Consider the following 14,872-nt stretch of genomic DNA (forward strand, 5'->3'; position numbering starts at 1 on the left):
TCATAGGATTGAGACCTAGTAGTTAGCTGGACGCCAGTGGCTCATGTGTGTAATCCTAACTACATAGGAGGCTGAGATCTAAGAATCACAATTTGAAGCCAGTTCGGGCAGGAAAGTCCATGAGCTTCTTATCTCCAATAAACTACTAGAAAAACTGCAAGTGGACCTGTGGCTCAACAACAGAGTTCAGACCTCAGGACTGGCTCACATTAAAAAAAAAAAAAAAATAGATGTAGTAGTTAAGGTTTTATCCTTAAGAAACTGGAGCCCTTGGGCGGGGGGGGGGGGGAGGTAAAGGGAGCAATATGATGCCACTAGCAACTTAAGTTAGATGGAAGGCAACAGGGGGATGGAGACTGAGAGTGCTGGGAGCCACGGAAGCCAGGCAGCAGCGTTATAAAAGAGTGTGTGAAAAGCTCATGAGGAAAGTGGGAGTGGGAACAGGGAGAGGGCCCAGATTTCAGAGGCAGCCTTGAGGTGGAGGCAACAGGGCTCGGTGACTAATTTGATGTGGGTGCTTAAGGAGGAAGAAAGAATTGAAGATGACTGAAATTCCTAGTTTAGCAACCTGAGTAATTGGTGATATCATTAGCTGCAATAAGAATGGAAGGAAGGAAAGCATCCTACCTGTATGCCTGCTAGAAACCTTATATGTGTTATTTCTTTTAGTCCTAAACAAACCAGTGATGAAAAGATTAAAGTATCCATTTCACACATAAAAATGGTGAGGTCCAGTGAAGTTCACAATACTTTCCCCAAGGTGAGAGCCAGGCTATCAAATAAGACTGTAACTCCAAGGCCAGTGTTCTTTACACCATAATAATTTTAATTTGGAGAAATGGAGCTTAAACTTGAGGGAACGATAGACCATAAAACACAGTCTTCCTAGGACTAGCACAGGATGAAGAGATGGAAGTCCTGTTGGGATGAGGACCAGCGCAGCACACACTGCCCAGTGCTATTTTCTGCCTATTACCTCCTGGGAGGGCAGTTGGGAGGTAGATGTTAAACATTTGCCTGATCTATACAGTCATTCTTGATGCATGGGGCTACGAAGCCCTTGAAATGGGCCTACTGTGGTGAGGAACCGAAATGTTCATGGAACTGGAGTTTTAGGGTAAAAAAAAAATCTATGCCTTTGGAGCCTAAACTGGATGAGGCTCAGTTATACCTCCCTACACACCAATTAAAGAGACAAGCACTGGTGGACAGTGGAGATTATTTAGTTGACCCCAGCCATATGGGGAAGACAAACACTATTGAATGATCCCAAGATTATCTTTTGGGGAGTGGTGTATTACTTTTAGGTTTAAGTATGGGAGGAGTTAGTGGCAAGGGTAAGAGGTATGCATAATTAATCTCAGTCAAATACATGATGATTATAGGCATTGTTCTTTGTTTACTAGAGAGCAGTTTCAGTTTTTACCAATAGGTATTTATTCATCAATCCTGTCTTTCCTGGAGTCTCAAGGTGACTATTTGGGAGAGAGACTCAGAGGAAATGAAAGGCTAATGCAGCAGAGAGAGGGACGGTGACCTTCTTCATTAATTCTGATTGATTTTAATTAATTTGAAAGTAACTAAGTTTATGTGGCTAATGACTATCATACTGCACAGTTCTGGACTAGAGGAATCAGCCAGGCACAGAGCAGCTGTTCAAAGAGAGGCCTTGCTGTACCCCTGAAAAAGTCACTAAATATTTGCTCATCTGCCTCATCACCTGTAGGTAAGATATCGGAACTAAGTTTAGAGACCACAATTCACAACTCAGTGGGAGTTCTTGCCTACTAACACAAATTTCCTCTGGCCAGATTTTGACTTTAAAGGGAAGGAAAGTGAGTACAATACTCAATTTCCTTTTTTGTTTGTTTTTTTAACCCAACCTAGCCTCAAATTTGAGATCCTACCTCAACCTCCCAAGGACTCTACTCCATTTCCTTTCTTATGTGAGACCAAAAGTAATCACTTTTTCCACATTTCTATTTTTCTGTGCTGAGTTAAGTGTTAACTCCTATTTAAGAGCACAGACATAACTGTACATGGTTGCACACGCCTGTAACCCCAGCACTTCAGAAGCTGAAATGGGAAGATCACAGGGTCAGTGTGGGCTAAACAGTTAGACTCTGCCACTGAAACAAACACACGTACCACACACAAGCACCAGGTAAATTTCCTAGGTTCCAATTCCAGTTCTGCCACCACAAAGGTTGTACCTTTAGTTTCTTCACATTCTCAAGCCTTACTTTCCTCTGGGTAAAATGTGGATACAACAGCACCTCCCTAGGAGGGAGTTGTGATGATGCTAAATAAATAACCTGTGTATAACATCTAGCCAGTCGCTGGCACATGCTAACACTCAGTAGAAACTACCTATTCTGTAACCAGCACTTTATGATGAGTTTGTACTTCACACTTCTGTATATTGACATTTACTCAACTCTATTTTTTGCTTATGTGGAAGGTATTTTCTCAGCTCCCCAAATGTCAGAACATTCCACAAAGTATACATTCATCAAGATAAAAAAAAGTTTCTGGTTATTCCTTAGACAGTATTGCAAGCATGAGTTTTGTAGCCATTTTTATATTTTCTTTTGATTTCTCTATTGTTAAAGTACCTAAAGTCATCACAAATGTAAACTGTGACCCTGTTATTTTGTTGTGATCATTGAAATTTCTTTGAGCCTCCAACAGTTCATCACTACATGGTCAGTTAGAAATACTAAACATAGGCACAAAAGATTTCTTGATGTCTCATAGTTTTGAAGAAATTCATGCCATTTTGATCAAACTTATTATCTATGTAGACTTTGGTTTCTCTTAAAAGTGGCTGTATAGAATGTTGATAAAGGCCTATTTAAAGACTGTCTTCACAAGAAGGAACAAGTAATAATTAGATTGCATATGTTGATACCACTTCATACGCTGTAACATTTAGACTAAAAAAGCATAGTAAATCAGTGTGGGATATACCTGTAATCACAGCACTCTCTGGAGACTGAGACTGAGGCAGGAGGATTGGGTTGGAATCCAACCTAGGCTGTGTATGGAATTCCCAAAACAGAAAAACAAAACAATAACAATTATTTTAATACTCCTGGAATTTATTACTTTCCTCCACTAGAGTTCAGATGTCTGCTGTGCTTGATTTGTTTGCTTTAAAGAAAAGTTATACCTTGTATACATGAAGCCCTGGGTTCAATTCCCCAGCACCACATATATAGAAAACGGCCAGAAGGGGCGCTGTGGCTCAAGTGGCAGAGTGCTAGCCTTGAGCAAAAAGAAGCCAGCGACAGTGCTCAGGCCCTGAGTCCAAGGCCCAGGACTGGCCAAAAAAAAAAAAAAAAAAAAAAGAAAAGTTAAATCTCTGGGCCTCCAGAGAGGTACATGCATAAAATCTGAGACTTGGTTTTGACTTCATTCTAGAATGGGCTTTCGTATATCCTTCCCACTAAAATTCGATTCTGTCTCTCTTCTCCCATTTAAGAGGACCTTCGCCCTTAGAGGTAACTTTCACGTGCTTTCTAGAAAGAACACGCTCTGAGGGCATTCTTGGAATACTTGGTTTGCTTAGAAAACACTTCACGAGTGAGTCAGCACCAAGGGGAAAACCCCCACTCAAAGTAGCTATCAAAATTGCATGAGGCGGTAAAACGAGCAACGATTTTCTTTGTAAAGTTAATGATGAGGGATGGAGAAAGCAATTACTTATTTATAAAACGAATGCACGGTGCAAGGCTTTAGGCTGCCCGGCTAACTTATTCCATATTTAGCAAGAAAGACATTGAAATCGGGGAGATTGCCCGCGCCCCCGCCCCCCCCCCCCGCCCGCCCGCGCTGAGCCGGTGACTGGGTGCTGTGCCTGGCAGGCAGGGCAGAGAAAGGGCGGCCTGGCGGCTCCGAGCTGCCCGCCGTCCCCGCCCGGCCTCGGCAGCCGCAGACCACCCCGCGGCCTTCCCGCGGTCACTACTCTGTACATCTGAGGATCGTGCCGGCCCGGGAGGTGACTGCGCGGGTCCCTGGGGAATGGCTGGAACGCGGCCGCGCCGGCGAGTCTGGGAGTTCCGGGAGCCGGGCGCGGGGCGCAGGCGTTTCCCGGTGAGCCCGGCCGCTCAGCCGCTTCCGGAGGGCGGATTGCATCAGGTGTGGAGCTGGGCGCCACCTCGGCCCAACCTGGCGGCCACTGCGCCTGCGCGCGCCACCCAGCCCCGCCCTGCCCCGCCTGCCCGCCGCAGACTCCACCGCGGGTTTTCCTCCCGGTCTAGCCGAGACTCAGCGGCTAGGGGGGCGGGTGCTGCTCATCGGCCCGGGACCCCCTGAGGAAAGGGGTGGCAGGGCGGGGCTCCTGAGGTCCACGAGTGGGGGGAATAGAGGGAGGTGGGAGAAGACGGGTCTGGAGGCCTGTGGATGCCTCCGCGCGGGGTGGGCTCGGGCCGATTTCCTGCTCCCTGAGCCTCCAACCAAGAGGCTTTGCCCACTAGTGTTTCCCTAACAGCTGTGGCCCTCGGCTGTCCACGATCCGCAGGCTCCTTAGGCCCACGTTGGGGTGCAGAAAGCCCCAGGACTGCTCGCTCGTGGACCTGGGGAGAAGTCAGTGGCCATGCTGGAGCACCGGGATGGGATGTGAGGGAAGTGATTGTTCCTAGAAGAGGTTATAGGATGCCAACGCCTGAAAACCCTCTTCCTCGATAGCCGCACCTTCCTGCCAGCCCCACGTGGAGTCCATGTCAGGGCTTCCTTTGGCACTACTAGCCCCGTGTGTCTCCTTCCATGGATGGGATGATGTTCTTTGGTGACTGTGGGATGCATGTCCTGACCGACCCAAAACACTATGAGGGCAGAGTCCCTGGGCTTTTAACTCTCTTCTGCCCCAGGACTAATAATGACCGTCTGACTCCTCATAACTTAAAGGGGGGAGATGCAATGAAGTGATTAAATAACACCATTGTCACTGCAGAATGCACACAGGTATAAGGACTGGGGGAGTTCTAGTTTTTTGTTTAAGGAAGGAGGAATGTATTCCTGAAGGTTTGGAGAAGATGCTTTCACTTTATAGTTAAAACTAAAGTACTACTGGGCTGATCTTTCAAGGCAATGGCAGGTAGAGCTCTCTCTCTCTCTCCGTATATGTATATAAATATACACATATACACACAGAGAGCCGTGAAAGCGTGGCTCTCAGACCATCAGCTATCAGTGAACCTGCATCTACATAGGGGCAGGCCCCACCACACACCTAACCCATGGCACTCTCTGGGAGCAAGAGGCTGGGGAAACCCTGCAAGGCTTTAGGGTGAGTCTGATCTAGGCTCCAGTCACTGCTAGTGCCGTGGCTTAGATCACCCTTCCCAATGCTTGAGGTAGAGCATTGTTTATCACTTATAAGGTATCCACTTTAGGGATTTACCTGCCGGGATACAAATGGAGTTATTACAAATCAAGGGAGTAGAAAGGAAATTATGCTTTTATTTTACTTTATTTTTTGTCGGTTTTGGGGCTTGAACTCGTCCTGGGTGCTTTCCCTGGGCCTCTTTGTGCTCAAGGCTAGCACCCCACCATTCGAGCCACAGCGCCACTTCCGGCTATTTCGAGTAGTTGATTGGAGATTAAGAGTCACAGGGAGGCTGGGAACATGGCCTAGTGGCAAGAGTGCTTGCCTTGTATAAACATGAAGCCCTGGGTTCGATTCCCCAACACCACATATACAGAAAACAGAAGTGGCGCTGTGGCTCAAGTGGCAGAGGTTCTATCCTTGAACAAAAAGAAGCCAGGGACTGAGTCTGAGGCCCAGGATTGGCAAAAAAAAAAAAAAAAAAAAAAAAAAAAAAGAAAAGAAAAAGAGGCTCGGGGACTCGAACCTCAATCCGCGTACCTCAGCCTTTTGAATAGCTAGGCAGGAGCCACCGGTGTCGGGCTAATAGGCTTTTATTTTTATAAGGTGTGGTTCTCCCCCGGGGTCATCTTGCTGTTGAATTTTAGGATGGAGGAATGGTGTGTGTGTGTGTGTGTGTGTGTGTGTGTGTGTGTGTGTATAGAGGGTCTGGGGCTGAGTCTAAGGAGGCAGTGGAAGGAGGTCTTATGTACTAACTTTCCACCTGGAAGGTCGTGGGCAACTCTCATCTCAATTGTGGAGACACTTTCTCCCACAAAAGCAAGCCTGCAACCCCCTGACCCAACTGCCCTTTGGTGCAGACGTGGACGCCAGGCCGCACCGCGATCTCCATCTCGCCGGCCTCTGGGTCTTGCAGCAGCACCCACGTCTGCCTGCTCTCTTCTCGGAATATGCCCGGGGCGCGGCCGCAGCAGCCGCCGCCTGCAGGGGTCGCCCTGGGAGCGCGGCCCGCCCCCTTCCGCCCCGTCGCCCGCCCCTGGCCCCGCCTTTCTCGGCTCGGCCCCCGCGCGGCCCGGCCTCTCCAGCCTCTCCTTGGCGCAGCCGCCTCCAAAGCCTGGAGAAGTGGAATCTCGCCGGCGCCGCCTGCCTGCGCGGGGCTCGCCGGGCCGCACTGGGCATGCTCAGTCCCGGAGCCCCGGCCGCTCTCAAGTAGGAAGCTGGTGTGCGGCTCCCGCGGCCGATTCGGGCGCTCGGAGGAGGGCGACGCTGGAGCACCGCCGCCGGGCGCTGGAGCTGAGCCGTGCTGAAGCGAGCGCCGCGCGCCCCCCTGGTGAGTCCCGCTTTCCTCCCGGCCTTTGCCCGGTACTCGGGAATCTCCCCGGAAAGGCTGGGAGAGATCCACGCAGGGGCAGGCGGGCGGCGAGTGGCTGCGCGTGTCCCCCCCTACGGTCGCTCCTCTTCTCGGCCCTAGGGCTACGCGGTCGCCGCCGCCGCCCAGCCGCAACCCCATCCGCAGCAGCTGCGGCCGCATCTGCAGCCGGCACCCGCTGCGGTGTCCGTGTGCCCTGCGCCCGTGCTGCAGGGCCGGCGACCGCGGGCTCCCTCCCGGATCGGCATCCCTCCTGCCTCTCCGCGCCCCTGTTCCCTCCGCATCCCGGGCTCGGCGGGGCCTGGGGTGAGGGTGCAGGGTCGCAGCCATGCGCCCGGGTGGGGGACCGCGGGGGACCGGCGAGGGCGGCGCGGGCGGCGAAGCGCGCACACCCCCTTGCCCCGGCACCGGCCTCCGCCGGGCGGCGGAGCTCTGCCTCCCGGAGGCAGCGCGCGCCTGCCGGGGACTTGGACGCCGCGCTCGCTCCTCCCGGGGCGCAGAGCAGCTGCCGAGAGAGAGAACGGGGTGGTGGTGGGGAAGTTCATCCCTCCCCCCCTGAAGGCACACAGCGTTTTCATGAGAAAATGGCTGTGCAAAGGAGCCCGAATCCTGGAAGCTGGCCACTGGGTCCCCAAAGCCCTTCTGCTGCCCGCCCGGCCGAATGGAGGTGGAACGCCGGTGATGACATTTGTACAACCGAAGCAGACCTGGACGGAGGAAGGGATGCGGAGTCCCAGAGAAACAATGAAAGGGGAAGAAGTCTAGAAGTGAGAGGTCAGGGGGTCGAGGGCCAAGGGGCGTAAATTAAAAATAATAGAAGTCAGGATGAGAGTTGAGATCGTTTTGGAGACAAGTTTTGCACAGTTTTAGAGCCACGACGGGTCACAATCTTTTGGAGAAAAAATGAAGAGAAACTGAGAAAACTAGGTCACTGTGAAAGATCGAGAAGACTTGGACTCTTAGAGGGAACAGTTTTCAGAAGTTCTCAGTCCTTGGTTTTATATTGTGCCTGGTGACTTAAGGGACGAGAATTCTCATAAAAATGATACCAGCAGTGACATTTGAATTTCCAGAAGGAAACTTTGGGAGGGAGACTGACATTATTTGGTCATTTGTTCTTGAATTAAAAAAAAAGTGGCATCTGAATTTGCTCTTCAGTCTTTTACTCTTTATTTTTTTTTGTCATGTGTTTGAATTACAAATCTTGTTCTCAGATGGTTATGGTAACTAAATTTATGTGGTTGGCCTTTAAGACTCCTGAAGCAAAGCAGACAGAACACTGGAAGGAGTTCTTTATGAACTTAGGCAGCTGGTGTTGCCTAGTTGAATGAAAGCAGAATTTGTTCAACAGTTTATCAGTATTTGTAGGATCCTGGGAAGGATGTGTAAGATTTCTGTTACAGGCCAGGTGTTATTGATGTACGAGATTACTAGATAATTCCCCAATGCCTCATAAACTGTGACCTTAGGTATGTGCTCAGAGCCTTTGAAAAAGGACTCGGATTGAAACACATTTCCAGAGAGTATTCCTATGGTTTACACTTTTCTTCCTTCTTCAAATGGATATTTTAAATAATTCACCTCTGAGGAGTCAGAAAAACTTACAAAGTGGTAGTTGAAAAAGTTGAGGAGATAAAATATAACAGCCTGTGTACTTAGCTGGAGTAAAAGGAGTAGCCATTCTTCATTTAACAGTGATTTTTCACTTTAAAGTTTTATCTTATAGGAGAATATTTTCAGTTCTATTGTTATTCACCAAGTATTCTCTTGCAAAACATCTTTGATTTGTTATTTAGGATTAGATTTGATTGGAACAGCATGTCTTCAGAATGATTGGAATGCTTTTAAGGAGCTTCCATCCGTGTTCTCAAACCATTTTGTGTTCATTTACTTCTAGCAGTGTTATAGTACTAGCAAATAAAATTAAATGTAAGGAGGATAAACTCAAATTACTCGTTTTAATGTTAAAACATTATTAGTGCATATTCTGCAATGCTGATATGTGTTGATGGAGTTTCTTTTGGTAGAAAGGTTTGTCAGGCGGAGTGATAGACTATAATAAGGGCTTGGTTTGGGTGGAAAGACTACCAGCCCTAGGGACACCAAAGAGTTACCTCCTGATTCTGTTTCCTCCATTATTTTAATTGACAGTGTGACCTTGGAGAACTCTAGGGCCTCAGTTTCCCCATCTGTACAATGAGAGAAATGCAATACAATGCAGCCTCTGAGTGTTTATTGGATCCTCCTTGTCTTAGTCCACAGGTCTGTGATGCAGCCATTGAGGGAGAGAGGGCTATGAAGCAGGGGGTGAGGCTGATTTAGTTTCTCTGAATCTGGACTCAGTTTTGTCCACTACCCTTTACATGTTTGGCCAGTTCCTACCTCCTTTTGCGTTTTCCTTCACCATGAAACTTGTCACAAAATGAATTCTTTGGGGTCCTGCCAGCCTGGTTAGGAGATAAGGTAGTGATTAGATTTGGGCAGAGCGTATTAGACATTTGAAACTTTTTTTTTTTTTTTTTTTTTGCCAGTCCTGGGCCTTGGACTCAGGGCCTGAGCACTGTCCCTGGCTTCTTTTTGCTCAAGGCTAGCCACAGCGCTACACTTGAGTCACAGTGCCACTTCTGGCCACTTCTATATATATGGTGCTGGGGATTCGAACCCAAGGCTTCATGTATAGGAGGCACACACTCTTGCCACTACGCCATATTCCCAGCCCCCATTTGAAACTTTTATAGTATCTTCCAAAGGAGAGACTTTCTTCTTTGGGCTCATAAATAAGCTAGGAAAGCTCTCTGGCTACAAAAGAGAGCATCTTATGCTTTGGTTACTGGGCCTACACTTGTGAAATTTTAGTAGGCATTTCCCTAGTTCTATTCCTTGTCTTCTACCTTTGGTTAAAGGTACAGCCCTTGGTCTCTGAAGTGTGATTATTGTTGTCACTTAGTGCCAACATTGTCACTGGACTAGATAGGTGGCGTGGTGGGTAGCTGCAGTATCAGGAGTAATGGGTGCTGGGAAACACCTACTTAGTGTCATTAGCAGGACTATGAGCTCCCCCTACTTCTGGCATACTGTGAAGATGGTATAGCGCGCAAATGAACCCAATACCATTTTGAGGTTTTTATTACATATTGCTTTCAGTTTGCCCTCAAAACAAAGCATCATTGATATTTACGTGAGACAGGTGAGTTTCCCTAATTGTTCCACTGTTTACGTAATTGACAATAAACACGCAGTGACTCTAATGCCTAGTTAGTACCAGGGTTCCTGAGCTTCCATTAGCAGTGGGGGCAGTAACCCCAAACACTAGAGCTTTGAGAGAGGAAGGACATACGGGAGAGGAGATCAAAGTCATTCCTGTTTGGCTAATTAGTTCAGAAGTAGGGAGTCTGGCACAATTTAAAGACATTGAAGTCTTTGGATATAGAGTGCTAAGAGACACTTTTTTTTCCTGCATTATCCTATGTTTATGTTTATGTTTATCCTATGCATTATCCTATGTAATGTTTATATATTCTCTAATCTATAATAGATGTACATTACTTTCATAATTGGAAAAAAGTCCCAATGTATGATTTATTGATATACAAAACATACAGATTCATAGAGACAGGAGAGAGAATAGAAAAAAATCTGAGTAGTTACAGAGATATGCATGAAAAGTTTTCTTTACTCTATTAATAATTTGGCAATGGTTATAAAATTAAAGTTAACCATTCAGTCCTTTGCTTCTTGTGGAAATGTTGCAGAATTTTGTCTCCTGGGCAGTACCTGGAGTTTTGGAAGCATAGTTATACTTACTGCCAGCTGTGTTTCAGGAATGCTTGGGTGGGAGAAAGTGTGGTTTTGACTAAAAAAATGCAATTTTGGAAGTGTGCTAGAAGAAGTGTGCATGCTAGAGGAATGCACTGGAATGATTTGCAAAGTTCTGGAGAGAAGGGTTGCCATTGATGACACAGCTTTGGCATTGTCTGCTGGTATAGGATGTGGCATTTCCAAAGTTGCTATCCTAGACACTAGATCTCACTAAAGTAAGTGTCTCGTGTGTGGAAAGTACAGGGCTATTAGGCCGGAGGACTGTTATCTGATGGAGAGATTTTTCCCTGTCCTTACCACAGTGCTCATGATGACAACATAGTTAATTTTTCATTGGAGTTCAAATGAGAAGATAGGTCCTTTTCTCTGAGATTATATCCTTTTGATCTTTGGGTAAGATTCTTTCATAAAGTGACAGGAATATTTTCATTTGTCAGCTTAATGGTCCACGAAATTGGTAAGTCTGGGAATCTGGGCCTGAAATGTAGAGCACCCTGCCCTTGGGATTGAGTTAGTTATGGGGCCAGGCCAAAGTATGAGCTTGAGGGTGGGCTGCTGGAGCCCTAGGGCCTTTTAGGAATGTAGAGGCATCCAGAGTCCCAGGAGCTGATTTTGAAAATGCCCTGGGAACCAGTGAGCATTTTTGAATTATAGCCTAGGAATGACAAGGCAAGTGCCAAGATGAAAGATGAGGGTCTTGCAAGAGCAGAAAGGGCATTCGAGTGGCTGAAATGAGAATTTCAGCAGGCAGGCCTGGAGATGGTTGTAGCTTGGCATTTGTTTCTCAGCATCCTCTTTCTGCCAAAACAACATACTTTAGCAATTCAGAGTTGGTGATTCTAGGAATTGTTGCTGGAGTCAAGGCTGCAGAACCAAGAATTGTGTGAGTCTGTTCAGTCTGGGGGTCTGAACCTTACAAAGTCATGCCTTCCAGGGTGAGCCTAGAATGCTAGAGGAAGTCTAAGAATGATTTGCTCATGTGGTTACTTTTTTTCACCCTCATTTTATTTCTAGGTGATACTTTAAGAATCTGTGCTAGTCATATCTATAGCTCATAGATTGTAATAATATTAGCTGTATTGTAGAATTTTTACTTTATGCTAAGAGCTTAATAGCTGTTATTCTGTCCAATCCTTTCCAGCTCTGTAGTATCATTCTTATTTTAGAGATAAGAAAACGGAGGTCCTTTGTACTAAAGGCTGCACAGTGAACAACCTGCTTGCCCTGGATATGTGATCAATACAGAAGAGTCTGTGGATTGCTAAGCAACTGGCAGGCTGAAGAACTATTTATTAATTAAAGGACTAACTTATACCTGGTGCTATATAGGAGACACTTCCTTTAGTCTTTTGGGATACTACCTTGTATGTGCGTGTGTGTGTGTTTGTGTGTGCATGTGTGCACACACTTGTGCTAGTTTTGAACTGAGGGCCTGGATTTGAGCACTTTTGAGACACAACTTTACTTCTGGCTTCTTGGTAATAATTGGAGATGAGTCTCAGGACTTTCCTGTCCATGCCTCGCCTTACTTAGCCCATGATCCTCAGATCTTAGCCTCCTGAGTGGCTTGCTGGGATACTACCTTCTTATGTCCTGTTTTATAGGTAAGAAAATTATGTTTCAGAAAAGTTAAAAGGACTTGTCCAGGCCCTACAAGTGTGAGAAGTTTTCTTTTCTACCAAGAGCTGTTTGTGTCTTTATATCATCATTATGGGCCATACAGCATTATCAATACAGGTAGACAGATCACTAGCAACTGATGAGAATCTTTACATATCTGTCTTGTCATGAACTAAATACTTTCTCAGGCCTATGTCCTGTAAGCCAGAGGTTCCCCAGCTGTGTTCCTCTTGTTCTGCCCTCCACTCTGCACATTTGTAATTTCAGCATTTGTTCATTTTTCTGACTATTCATTCCATGGTGAAGCTATTTCTTCTGCCTGTAGCCCCAATGTGCATTTTCGTCTGGACACAAATAGAGTAGTAGGATCTAAATGTAATTTCCAAATATGTCTGAAAGGAATCTGTCTGGAAGACTCCAGTCTAGAATGTTTCTGTTGTAAAATGCAAAGGAATCTGATTGTCATGTTCCAGTCATGAGGCCATGTTGGGAGATAGAGGCTTCTGATGAGATTTTTGGAGGCTCTCTATCAGCTCCCTGTCTGGCTTGAGACTTTTGGCTGCTAGAGTGAGGAGAGAAGACCCTAATAGGCAAAGGATGGCTCCTTTACTTAGGAGCCTTTACTTGATTTTTGCTGCTGGTTCTCTTCTAACCTTCTGATCCTCATTGAATTTCTCAGGTAGACCTTCTAACCTTCTGATCCTCATTGAATTTCTCAGGTAGACTTATTTTTTCTTTTTTAGAGATACTGGGATTTGAACTCAGGACCTTGTGCTTGCTTGCTAGCTAGGCACTCTAGCATTAACAATACCTTCAAGTCCTTTTTTGCACTGGTATATTGAGATAGGGTCTCATTTTTTTCCCTCTGGACCCATGCCTGGACTAGAATCCTCCTATTTTATGCTCACTGCTATAGTTGAGATGATAGGCACACTATTGGTTGCGAAGGGTGTCTTGTGAACTATGCCCTAGAACTGTGATCCTTCAGATTAACCTCAGTTTTAAAAATAGGATTATCGTTGTAAGCCACTGTGCCCAGACTCTGTCTCTTTTGTCCTTACAAGAGTTAGTTGAGCTGTCACACTGAGTATCTCAATTTCCTGGACAGTACTGTTTGTGGGTGGAAGTATGAAAATGTGAATTTCCTTAGTGTGAGGTTTCTTGAGTTCTTTCCTGGGAGAAGTAACACAATTACGTTTGTGGACATAACTGAGGCATGATGAGAACTGACTCATGACCTAGCTGTTTTGTGAAGCACTGATTCAGCTTCAGAGTCTTCAAGTTATCCTCCTGTTCAGGTCATTAGTGAAGGGAGATTTTCATTTGGTGACACCTAGAAACCTCAGCTTCTTGTGTTCATTCTTCTGTGTCACAAGTATTTATTGAGTATATGTGCTAGGCATTGTGCCAAGTTTGGGAAGAAAGAGCACTGGTGACAGAAGCTTCAGAGGAAGCATATCTGTGAGGTTTTTTTGGGAAGAGGAGGTCATAGGAGTTGACCTTATAGAATAAAACCCAAGCACAAGTGGCTTGTAGCTCCTACAGAGCTACTTCAGCGGCTTTCATCTCCATCCCTGCTTGACTCTTGTAGCCTGTTTTTTGTTGTTGTTGTTGTTGTTGGCTTTGGTTTAGTTTTTGCTCCCTTCTTGCTTCTTAGTATTGAACTGAACCCAGGGCTTACCTACCACAAGTTAGGCAAAGTCTCTACCACTTGAGCCACAAGACAACCCTGTAGCCTATTTCTTCTACCCATACTTAGGACACTTTCAAATCTCTATAACACTAGTTTTCAAAGGGAGCAGTTTTGCCCCTGAGGGCACATTTGATATGTCTGTAGCCATTTTGTCAATACTGTAAAGGGAGGATTACTGACATATGCTGGCAGAGTTGAAGGATGCTGCTGACCATCCAACAATACAGGTGCACACTAGCCACAGAGAGAGGTAAAGGGTTTTGTTTGGTGGTTAAGAGCCAGGCTCTCAGAATCTGCTCTGCAATTAGTAGCTACATGACCACAGACCACAGACTTCCACTTGGACAATGGAATTGCATGGTGCCTCAGTTTCTTAATCTACAAATAGGAAGATTAATAATGCCTGTTTAATATGGGTGTGAAAAGGATTTCATGAGTTAATGTATTAAGGACTTGGAATGTTGCTTGTCTTGAAGCAAGGCCTTAATCAATATTATCAAAGAAAACCTTTTGATCAAAATGGCTTAAGTTTGGATGTTTCTGGGCAGCCAAGCCTATAACAGCATCTCTTGGTGTGCTTGGGTAGAAGAACTGGCCATTGTTGTTGGGTTTCTCTAGTTCCTTCTTGTCTAGCTTTTCTTTTCCCCTATGGTTCCTATCTCTTGATTCTAGGGCTTTCAATAATATTAACTTTTATCCTGCCCTCCCCCCAATTTATACACTTCCTGAGTCTCCCCCAAAGGGCTGAGAGTTATTTTTATGGTTTTCCCTAGCTACATCTATTTTGGAAATGGTAAGAAAGCAGGAAGAAGGTCAGGAGAGATGTTGAATTACTTCCTGATTGTCGCAGCTTCCTCCTTTATGAAACTCAGAATGGAATGGCAGGTGGTGTTTCTACTTGAAACTCTTCTCTCTCCACCCACCAGCTCCACCCACCCAGTTCCACGCCTACTACTTCCAAAATACTCTGTAATTGGGTCGAAACATTATTTGCCTGCCAGGAATCATTTCTGAAAATCAAAGCAGTGACACAGACTTGTAT

At 46.0% G+C, this 14,872-nt stretch overlaps 1 protein-coding gene across 10 annotated transcripts in view; it reads left to right on the forward strand.

Moving 5' to 3' along the window:
- Positions 1-6,523: 6,523 nt before the first annotated feature.
- The window catches only part of Apbb2 (amyloid beta precursor protein binding family B member 2), a 277,295-nt gene continuing 268,946 nt past the window's right edge, over positions 6,524-14,872 (forward strand). For 8 of the 10 annotated variants that reach the window (XM_048364643.1, XM_048364650.1, XM_048364652.1 and 5 more), the window contains exon 1: positions 6,539-6,659. The gene's annotated coding sequence lies outside the window, so the exon portion shown is untranslated. Of the gene's footprint in view, positions 6,660-7,259; positions 7,473-14,872 lie in introns of all 10 variants that reach the window. The other 2 variants (XM_048364644.1, XM_048364649.1) reach the window with 2 other exon arrangements.

The sequence above is a fragment of the Perognathus longimembris genome, chromosome 16 (assembly GCF_023159225.1).
Source record: "Perognathus longimembris pacificus isolate PPM17 chromosome 16, ASM2315922v1, whole genome shotgun sequence".
In the NCBI taxonomy this organism is placed as follows: domain Eukaryota; kingdom Metazoa; phylum Chordata; class Mammalia; order Rodentia; family Heteromyidae; genus Perognathus; species Perognathus longimembris.